The sequence below is a fragment of the Phragmites australis genome, chromosome 4 (genome assembly GCF_958298935.1).
Source record: "Phragmites australis chromosome 4, lpPhrAust1.1, whole genome shotgun sequence".
NCBI lineage: Eukaryota > Viridiplantae > Streptophyta > Magnoliopsida > Poales > Poaceae > Phragmites > Phragmites australis.
Window position 1 is genome coordinate 40,016,148 of NC_084924.1, and position 11,089 is coordinate 40,027,236.

Sequence of the window (11,089 nt, forward strand, 5' to 3'; positions counted from 1 at the left end):
ATGCCGATGTCAGTACAATGAAGTTTCAGAGACCTCGGAGGCCGAGAAGCTGACATGGTGGTTAGCTGGTGAGCCTGGTGCTAACTGTTTGGTGCAGAGAAGTTGGCAAAGGGCAGTGGCGGACCCGAGGCCCGGCGAGCCTGGGCAGCTGCCCGGGCTCCGTCCCGGTTCACCCCAGTATATGTATGTAGGTAATGAGGGAATTTCCTATATGGGCTGACCAAATTTTGAGCAAAACCTAGCTCGCACGACTGCACGAGCATCTCCCCAGCGAGCGAGTGCACGGCCTACGTCTATCTCTCGCATAGCTCGCCCAGGCTCTCCTAAATCCCTGGGACCACCATTGGCAATGGGGATAAACAGAACAAGAGTATCTTGAGGTGGGCTGGGTGCACATGTGCATTCTTTTGGTAGGCTTGCAACGCACTTTTGGTTGATCTAAAAAAACGCACTTTTGGTGCTTAATTTTGTTTTGTAGAACCGATGTGTCTGGCTGGACCTGTAGCTCCAGATTCGTTGGTTAGCTTGGGTTAGACAGGGTGGAATGTTCAGGTCCAACCTGTGGTCCGGAAGTTCTGCCCCAATAATCACAAGGAAAACTTTCTAAAAAAAGGAGCTGCAACTCATCGGGTTCAGACATATTTTCAGCTCAATACTGGTGAAGCAGGTTGAGGCACCTGCTCTCCTCATCTCCTGCGATTTTTGCGATGGTCCATTTTAAAATGTATTTTGGAAGGAAGATTTATTTTGAGAAGAAATGATGTTTCGGACTCTACACCCACATGATGCTAATGCACCAAGCCATTACACAAAAAAAAAGGAAAAAAGAAAGAAAGGAGAAAAGGTTGAAACTGAGTGTGCACAAAGCAACACCATGTCTCAAACTTAGACATAGCTCAAAACCATCTTATCAAACTACGTATCAATACAAAGGAATGCATGTTTGCTACAATTTCCGTAGCCCATATAGGGATGAAAATACCAACACATTGTCTCCCACCATAGAATGAAATAATCTCAATGACTCCCCAAACTTCGAAGTCTTTCCGCAAATAGGAGGCGAACAACATGTGCACTTAAAGCAACTCTCAAACATCCTTAGCCAAGCCTTTGCCGATTGGTCAGTTAGTGGTCCTTAAAGCCGACGCCACCCTCGAACGGAGACGAGCGATGCGATCAGTCAAAACCCAATCATTCGATCCTTAAGTTTCAAATGAGCCTCTTTACTTAATTGTGCTCCAACTAACTAGAACCCCATTGCTAGACCATGCGGAGGTTGAGCACCTCCTCATGCAACGAGCATGGCGCTATTGTTGCACGACATCTAGCAACACAAATCTTCGGAAACTCACCAATTGGCCTCCAGATGGCCCATCTAGAGGTGGAACACCTCCCTACATACTGGGCGTGATGCTTTCGATATACGACATCCAGAAAAAGATCATACAGGGCCCGGTCGTCTAAGTATATCTCCAAAGCCATGGAAGGAACAAGAGCCGTAAGAACATTGGACACGTCGTCGCGTACCAAACACAATGCTTTCATAGCAAGTAATAGATGTCTCCACATGTCCAACTACCGTCGTCGCCAGCAGTTGAACCACCACCTGACTGGTAGGAGTCTAAGGACGATTAGACTGAAACTGGGGGAATGTCCTTGGCCACCACAACAGTGAACCCACCCCGTCACCACCACCACCATCGAAGGAGGAGGAGAAGCAGAATTACTTGGGTCCCCTCAACGAGGAACGACATCCACCACACACGACACACGACACAATAGTCCAAAGCCCGCCACGCAAAGCACCTCGCATGGTACGATGGCGGTTGTGGGACGGTGCTGATGACAACCTCTCACCCCGCCAAGTGCGTATGTCACCGCACCAGCATAGATCGCCCACCACTATGCGGATCATGGTCGTGCCCGTGCTAATCGTCCCCCACCATGCGGCTCTTGACCAAGTCAGCGTAGATCAGCCACCACCACGCAACACGCCCTGCTAGTGAGACCGGCCTCCACCACGTCGTTCTTTGCACCGGATGCCGTCCTCTTTGACAAGTGCCACCAGATCTGTAGGGGGAGTGGGAGGAAGAAGAGGGAAGGAAGGGGAGGAGGAGGAGACTGCGATAAAAATAGATTTTCTTTGCTACCGTCGTTGGCCGAGGATAACGGCAAGAGAGGGGGGTCTCGAGGTCAGCCTTATAGAAAAGAGAGAGAACGATATTTGGCTTACATCATGTAATGAGTTACATGATTGCATCCAATCTACGCAGCTCAACTCGCAAAATATTACACGAATATGTCTAAAGTTACATGGGTACCAGTCACTAAGATACCAGAAAAGTGAGGGCAATTTAACTTTTCGCCATCCTATCGGATGGCATTCTCCTGAAGTTGCTTCCTTTTTTGCCACTTTGGGCCACAATCAAGAGTAAAACGTCATTTGAGTTTGTTTTCTTCTTCCTCCCTATTCTTCACTAGAGGGGGTGAATTAGCCAACCGTCATCGCCGCCATGGCCGTCTACCTTGCCCTGACCATGCCCTTGATGTGGTCCTCCTCCTCCTCCCCTCCAACGTTTTCCTCTTTGCCCTCTTTGTCGTTCACCCGCGAGCACCTTTTGATGTTTGGGATGAAGCCAGATGGCACCCGCTAGTCGAGCAGAGAGATCAAGTGGCATCTCAGCGAGACCTGTCCATGGAGGGTGCAGCTGTCGATGTGGCTCGAGTTGAGGGCATGACGAGATTTGATGCGGCATCTCGACGCCTCGACCGGAGGACCTTGTCGACGAAGTCGAGGTGGTGGCCTGCGAGTGACAGCTTCGTCACAGCCACTCTTTAGGTGGCACGCAGTAGAGGCACGCAGCACTGGCAGTTAGGGTCAATGCAAGCGGCACGAAAGGAGGTGCGAAAGCGGGGGAAGGGAGGGGGAGAGGAGTGGTGGAGGTGGATGGCAGTGCGGGGCCAGGTGCCGCGGCTGACGAGCTCAAGCAGGTAGCAAGGAAGAAGGTCAAGGGCATACATGTCTTTTCACGCTCTAAAGTGGCAAAGGAGCACGCTTTCTTCTGTCTCCCACGGCATTTGAGCAAGAGTATTAGGAGGATGACATTTGGCCATGTGCCACCTGATAGGGTGGCAAAAAATTAAATACTCTGAAAAACAACGGACTCGGATCAGCGTCCTTGCATGACAGAATGAGGTGAAGAGATGCGGCGTGGCGTAGATCCATAGCAAGGAAGGCTGAGGAATGGTGCATCGTATTGGGCCTTAACACGAATGCAGCCCAACATTCTATCTCTATTTCGCGATCGGTATGCTACTGGTTCACAGGGCCAAGCCCAGATCTGGGCCCCAGTCCACTGTTACGTAGCTGGTGCACACGATATGATCAGGCTTCACATGGTCCGAACAGGTATCAGAACCTAACAGAGTACCAGAACTATCTGGAGGACAAACTTCTTCTGATACTGCAGACAAGTACTCAAGTACTACTACCTAATAAAAAACCCGTTCCTTAATCCTTAGCGACATCTAAGGACTGCAAACAGATCTAGCAACACCACCACTCCACGTGACACCTACTCGACTAACCACACAGAGCACCAATTCACTCTAATCCAGTCCATGCGTCATGCGTGGAAGCAAGGTGCTAGGAACTGTCTGAGATTAGTAACAGAATAAATGTATTGCTTCCGCCGAGTGCCAAGCGTCAGGATGACCCATTAAATGTTGATCGCGCATAATAATATTCGGGCTTGGGCCATGGCCATTTTCCCAGCATCTTCAAAGAACATCGCGCGTATAATGGAGGAACCAGCCTGAGACACAAATTAATCGGCAGTAACTCTCATTATGACTGTTAGTTTGATTCCAAATGAAAATGATCGTCCAACAGACCAGAGAAGCCGAGAACAAAGGAACAACATCCTGAGCAGGGAAGGAAAAACAGGCGTGTGTGAAAGTGATCAAGCGCGTGATCTTGGGTACGTGCGGGCCGCGCGTATCCTGCACTGCTGCTGCGGTCCAATCTTCTGCACGTCCGCTATGCTCCGTTGCTCCCTGTCTGCTACTAGCACTTGCCACCACCGGCATTACTATTTCCTCCGTTTGGTTAGATTTTTTAGTTTTTATCTGAAAGAAGTCAGAAACTATCTGGAGGATTAAGTTTTTAACTTTGGTTTTTTTCTTTTAGCTGATTAGAAAAACGGTTGTGATTAAAATAAATTAAAAACTGATAAACAGATTTTGACTGGCTTTTATGATTTTTGAATGTGATAAAAACTAAAAATTTATTATAAAAATCAATAATCAAAATTCAACAGCTACCACCGCTTCTTGGACTAACAAAAACTCCGAAACCATAACCTCTCTAAACGAGCCCTTATTTCAAAAGCTTCCGTGACGGCAACCGACCTCGCTGCAAGCACACGCCTTGCGCGCGCACCCAAGCCCACTGGCTGACCGGCGCGCGCGCTCGCCTCAGAAATCACAATGAATGTTTGTAACGGAATGGATCGCTTGCTCGCGTGCATGAGCTGCTAGCGTACTACTCGTCTTGTCTGACTAGCTACTATACTGCTACTGACGTATGAAACGCACGTATGGCAGGGCCGTAAAAGTGTAAAACGTACGCTCGCACAGTTGCATACTTGCTTGCAGACTTGACGGAATGACGGTGCTAACACTGCTAAAACTAAAAGGGCAACATGGCGCGTACGCCGGAGCCAAGAGCAGATGCGGCTAAGGTGCGTCACGTGTGCCCGGGCCATGTGAACCTTTGCAGACATTCTGCTCTCTCTTTCTTTCCCATCTCACCACACCTCACCTCATGTCATGCCACAATACGAATGACAGCAACACAGTGAGTCAGTGACGAATGGCAGAACGAGATAATGAAATTTAGCAACCATTCTATAGTCTGTACACCTCCCAATCGTTGTTACTGTATGTGGACCCAGATCCCCTCGCTGGGGATGTGCCCGTTCACGACGAACACCATGTAGTAGTAGCCCGGTGGCACCAGGACCGCCGTCGCCGGCATCGTCACGGACGCCTTCTAGGTGTCGGCACGGTCGGGCAGCGTCGCGGTCTTCGTCACCTCGAGGAACAACACCCTCTAGGGGCTCACAACCTGCCCCTCTCTATATACAGGCAATTTTACACATCCTCAAGATACTCTCCACTCATAACACACCCTACCTGTCTCTAGGGAAAAACCGTCCAACTCCTATTCTTTCGATTCAATGCTCTTAAAATTTCTATCACTTTGTTTTGTCTTGTGGTAAGCTTTATGATAATATCATGTGCACACACATACTTTCTATGTTTTTGAAGTAAAATCGTGAAATCAATTTGCACGTTTCTCAAAAGCATGATTCCTGATCGCTTTCTTACATCCCATTTAAGTCTTCATATGTTGACATATATCATCTTATCTTATGATCCTGACTACCATCAAGTCTGTTCTGATCCTGCTCCTCGAGTCCACTTGTCACTTACAATGACATCCTACTCACTTTGACTTTGCTTCTTGCTCTCTCTACATATATGGTGCGGATCACCTTGACTTCACTTGGTATCCCAACCATCCGACTCGTCAAGGATTTGTACTAGATTACTAGTAATAAATAAATAAAAATAGAAATACATACGCATAGTCATTGAAGAGTATCGTGAAGAGACAAAGTTATACAGATTCAGGTCTCTAAGTTAGATAATAGGCCTACGTCATTTCTTACCTTTATTATTTTTAGGACACAAAATGCAATGGCGTATGTGGATAGATCTAATCTTAAGAACTAGACGAATTTTTGTATATCTATTACTGAAGTTCTAGTTAGGTAGAGAATTATTTTTGCTATGGATCTTCAATATGTGGGTTCACGACTTCGGAGATATAAAGATGCGAGTTGCTAAGACTTGATTGCTCTACTTCTGTTAGCTATGTTTTTTGGTTGTTCTAGACATGCCCCTCTCCCCGCCTTATAGTCAGAGGAACCAAGAGCATATGTGTCGGAGGATGAACTCCTGTCGCAGGGATCCCGAGAGACCCCTTTTTAAAGATTCGACCGGGGGATGATCCTGAACGAGTTCGTCGGGGAAACAAATGGAAATGGAAATAAATGCAACGGTCGGTGGTGGGGGATGATCAACCTAGTGCAAAAAGAAATAAATGCACCGAGGTTTAGACAGGTTCGGGCCGCACGGGGGCGTAATACCCTACTCCTGTGTGGATGCAATATACTTCCTTGAAGGGAATCCTTCAAGGATGTGCCTGGTTACAAGGGTGTATGGCTAACAGAGAGCTTGAGGCTCCCTTGCTCTAGCTCTACTCGAGCTTGCTTGTGGTGTTCTTCGTCTCAGGTTACTCGATCTCGGATCGATCTAGGTTATTCTATCTCGGTTTTTCCGGTCTTTCGGGTGTGTCTTCGAGAGTTCTTCGAGAGTGTCGGGTTTCTTTTTGGGCCTATCTTCTTGTGGTTCTATCTCGGTTTCTCCGGTCTCTCTTCCTGTGTTATCCATCCCTTCCTTTTATACACACGCCGACCTCGACTTACCCCAAATGGGAAAGAGGGGGCGCGAGTTCCAAGACGCCACAGAGAAAGGCGTCATCATTCCATCCGGGCGAAGTGACAGGGGCGGTGGAAAAACGCGACGCGCATCCGACCACCCGTTACTGTGGACGTCCTGGCGCCGTTGAGAGGGCCCACCGGGCGGCCACAGAGGCACCCGGCGCGCCCACCCTGTCTTGTTCTTCTGCCAGGGCAGGGTGGCAGGCGGAACGCTTTGATCCTGGCAACGTTATCCCGAGATACCCCGGATGATACGGGACGGGACCCGTGCAATTAATGGACCCACGCCCCTCTGCCAAAGCATGGCAGGGACTGACACTGCGGCGTGGGCAGTTGGGAATGTCAGGATGTCAGGCCGCGCATGCCCATTAAATGCAGCTTCGGACCTTTGACTGGCTGACACCTCGCCGACGGGTCCTTCCGGGTCGTCGGGGCGTCGGGTGATCTTGCGCGAACCTTCGGGGAACCGAGTCTTCGGGGGCTGCCACGTGCAGCCCCGAGCACTCTCTCCCGAGCCCTTCTGTAGATCCTTCGGGGAACCGAGTGCTCGGGGGCTGCCACGTGCAGTCCCGAGCACTCTCTCCCGAGCCCTTCTGTAGATCCTTCGGGGAACCGAGTGCTCGGGGGCTGCCACGTGCAGCCCCGAGCACTCTCTCCCGAGCACTTCTGTAGAACCTTCGGGGAACCGAGTCCTCGGGAGCTGCCACGTGTAGCCCCGAGAACTCTCTCCCGAGCACTTCTGTAGATCCTTCGGGGAATCGAGTCCTCAGGGGTTTCCACGTGCAACCCCGAGCACTCTCTCCCGAGCACTTGGCTGTTCGGCCCATCGGGGGACTATGGTACTCGGGGGCGAGCAGGCACCTCCCCGAGCACTTTCTTCCCAGTACTTGGACTCTGCGGGTCATCGGGGAACTGGGGTGCTCGGGAACCAGAGGCTGTGGTCCCGAGCACCTTCTCCCGGAACTTAGATTTTCCTCATCCTGCAGGAGGGACTTCGTGAGATAGTGACACGTGGCGGACGGCCGGCCTGGTCTCGGGACTCAGTTACCCCCGGTTCCTGATGCACCGACAGTAGCCCCCGGGCCCATTGGGAGGAGATGGCACGGAGACTGCGGATGGGCCTTCGTCGCGGTCGAGGCCGAGGCTGGCGTGGACGCCACATGGCAGACTTCCGAGAGGTGGCCTTTTTAGACCCGGGCCTCGGGTATGACCCAGCGGGGAGACGAGTAGACGCGTGTCCATACAACTCCCGAAGGGTATGACGACCGTACGGGCGGCACGCGCGGCCGCTGCGCAGATCGAGGAAAATACGCCTGGCAGCCGCTGACGCCGCACGATCGGCGGGAGATTCGCCTGGCGGTTGCGCCGATCGAGGGGGCATTTCGCCGAGCGAACCGTTGGGCGGCAACATTTGAACTTTGAGATATAAAAGGGGGAGGGGATCGGTCCGTCCCCCTCTTTACGCCTTCTTGCACTCCTGCTCTTGCCTCCTTCGTGCTCTGAAGCCCTTAGGAAACTTTCAGGCGACCGGAGCACTTCTCCTTCCCTTTCTCCACCACCAAAACACCTCCACTCCTGCCGAGATGCCGAGGGTCGGAGGAGGCCGTCGCGACAAGGCTCCGGACAGCATTCTGCCGGAGTCTCGTCTGAGGAATGAAGAGGCGGTGGCCAAGATCAGGAAGTTGTTGGTGCCCGAGGGGCAAGAGGGAGCTGTGGTGGTGACGCCGGCGACAACCGTTCCTGGGCGGATTGTTCTCTTCACCTCTTTCGTGGCGGCGGGGTTGGTGCTGCCGTTCTCCACCTTCTTCCTCCAAGTGCTCGAGACCTACGGCATCCAGCTGGTGCACCTGAGCCCCAACTCTATCGTGGTGTTGGCGGTCTTCGCGCACCTCTGCGAGATGTTCGTGGGGGTGGCGCCTTCGGCGACGCTTCTACGACACTTCTTCGTCTTGCGGCCAGTGGGGAAGAAGAGAGGGCACTCCACGGCGGATGTCGCGGGGTGCTGCAACCTTCGGCTACGAGACGGCCTGGGGGAGCACTACATCCCCCAGGTACTGCGTAGCAAAGTGGGAGGAATGGCGACGGGACTGGTTCTTCATCGACGTCGACCCCCACGAGCGTCTTGATCTACCAGAAACGGCGGCGGAACCTCAGAGGTTGACGTGGGAGATGCCGACGCCAGAGGACGCGAGGTTGGAGCCGGTGTTTGAGTGCATCCGGCATCTGCGCGACTCCGGGCTGACCTCGGTCATGGTGGTGGTGGACTTCCTGTGCCATCGCCTGGCGCCCCTGCGGGAGCGGGCCCGGCCGTGCTGGTTCTACACCGGGCCTGAGGACATCACTCGGACCCAAATCGGCACAAGCTGGGACCTGGGCCCGGCGGAGCTGAGGGGCATGGCCCGAGTGATCACCGGAGTGGAAGACATGAGCCGGGCGGAACTCCCGTGGCCGGAGATGGCGCTCTGCGCCAATCCCGATCGGGTGGCGATCATGGCGCAGCTGCCGGGGTTCGATGCCCAGGGGCTCGTGGACCGGCCGAGGAGCCGGAGCCCCGAGGCTTCCGAGCTCCATGGGTTGGACGAGCTGCTCTGCGAGGAGGCTACGAACGGCTCAGCGCGGACTGGCGATGGGGCCGTTGCGGGCAGCAGCCGCCGCGCCAGAGAGGAGGGCACCGTCGACACTGCAGTGGTGGTGGCGCCGGGGGATCGGGGGAAGCGCCCCCGAGTCCTCATCTCGGTGCCGGACTCCCCGTCGCCGCCGTCAGAAGCGGCGGCGTTCCCGGTCCTGGAGCCGCGACTCGTGCGGATGGGGCCTGGCCCGGCGCCCGAGAGCCGCGCGGCGGCCCCGTCGAGCCCCCAGCGGACGAGGCGACGGGAGGACTCCGGGCCGGCACCGCCGGACCTGGACTTCATGCTCCCGGCTGTCTATTTTTTGCATGCGGTCAGGAGCTGAAGTCTCGCGCAGCGCAGCTATAAAAGGCCGTCGTTCGCTCCATCTCTGCAAGCGCGAGCAGAGCGACGGCGCTACGTGAGCTGAGCAGCACATGAGTGTGAGCGCGAGCAACATTTGAAGCAGCAGTCGAGCACGAGGAGATGTAGTACAGCAGCGCGTGAAGAGGACAACCTTTCGTAATAGTAAGTGCGTAGATTATGTATGTACGCAATATTTAGATGTGTAGATGTAATTAGAGGAATTAGAGTATTTATTAAGTTGATAAAATATAGTAGGTATAATATTTACATATTTTATGATATTGTAACAGAATCATCAAGTTATTTGATCCTAAATTATGTATGTACTTAATATTTAGATTAGAAAATATAATTAGAGGAAGTAGAGTATTTATTCCGTTCGAATACATTAGTTAAATGATATTAAGTTGATAAAATAGAGTCAGTATAATATTTGCATATTGTATGATCTCGCAATAGAAGTTACTATTGTGTAACAATAATCGTAATATTTAGATTAGAAAAATGTAATTAGAGCAAGTAGAGTATTTATTCCGTTCGAATACATTGGTTAAATAATATTAAGTTGCTAAAATATAGTAGGTATAATATTTGCATATTGTATGATCTCGCAACAGAAACTACTATAGTGTAACAGTAATCGTAATATTTAGATTAGAAAATATAATTAGAGCAAGTAGAGTATTTATTCCGTTCAAATATATTGGTTAAATGGTATTAAGTTGATAAAATAGAGTAGGTATAATATTTGCATATTTTATGATCTCGTAACAGAATCTATTACAGTGTAACAGTAATTTTGTACGTAGATTATGTATATACTTAATATGTAGAATAAAAATGTAATTAGAGAAAGTAGAGTATTTATTCCGTTCGAATACATTGGTTAAATAATATTAAGTTGATAAAATATAGTAGATATATAACATACATCTAAGTAGTTATTTGGCCATTTACGTTTGTTTAGCAGAGACGCTATGACTATCTATATTTATTATGGAGAACGTCCCGCTGTTTTGCATGGGAGACTCGTGTCAATTCAGAACTGCCAGCACGTAGAGAGTACGATTGAACTACCTATTGATCTAGAAGGCTTAAAATCATATGTTATGAGCCTTTTGCGTCTGAACCATCAGTCCTATAATGTTGTCCTAGAGGGTGTGCGGCCACGGCTTATGCCAAACAGCTCGTTCATTGTCCATACGTTGTTCGATTTGAGAAGGAACAACGCATAGGCTTTGTACTCACGTAAGACATTAGAGGAGAACTTTGAAATGGGAGTGTACGTAACCATAGTATCACGATCGGTGCATGGTGAACCGGTGCCTAGCGTGGAAGAATCAGACCATAATGTGATGCATGATGAGACGTGAGGGAATGTCGGGGAGGGCACTTCCAGTACAGATGGACCCGAAGTGGACCATGGTGAGGTAGATGCAGGATGCATGGATGATGAAACCGATGGTAGTGGGGACGAAGAAGGTGCTGACAACGATAACCCGATGCCGACGATCCAGTACTTTCATGGTGCTGAGCTGCTAGATTGTA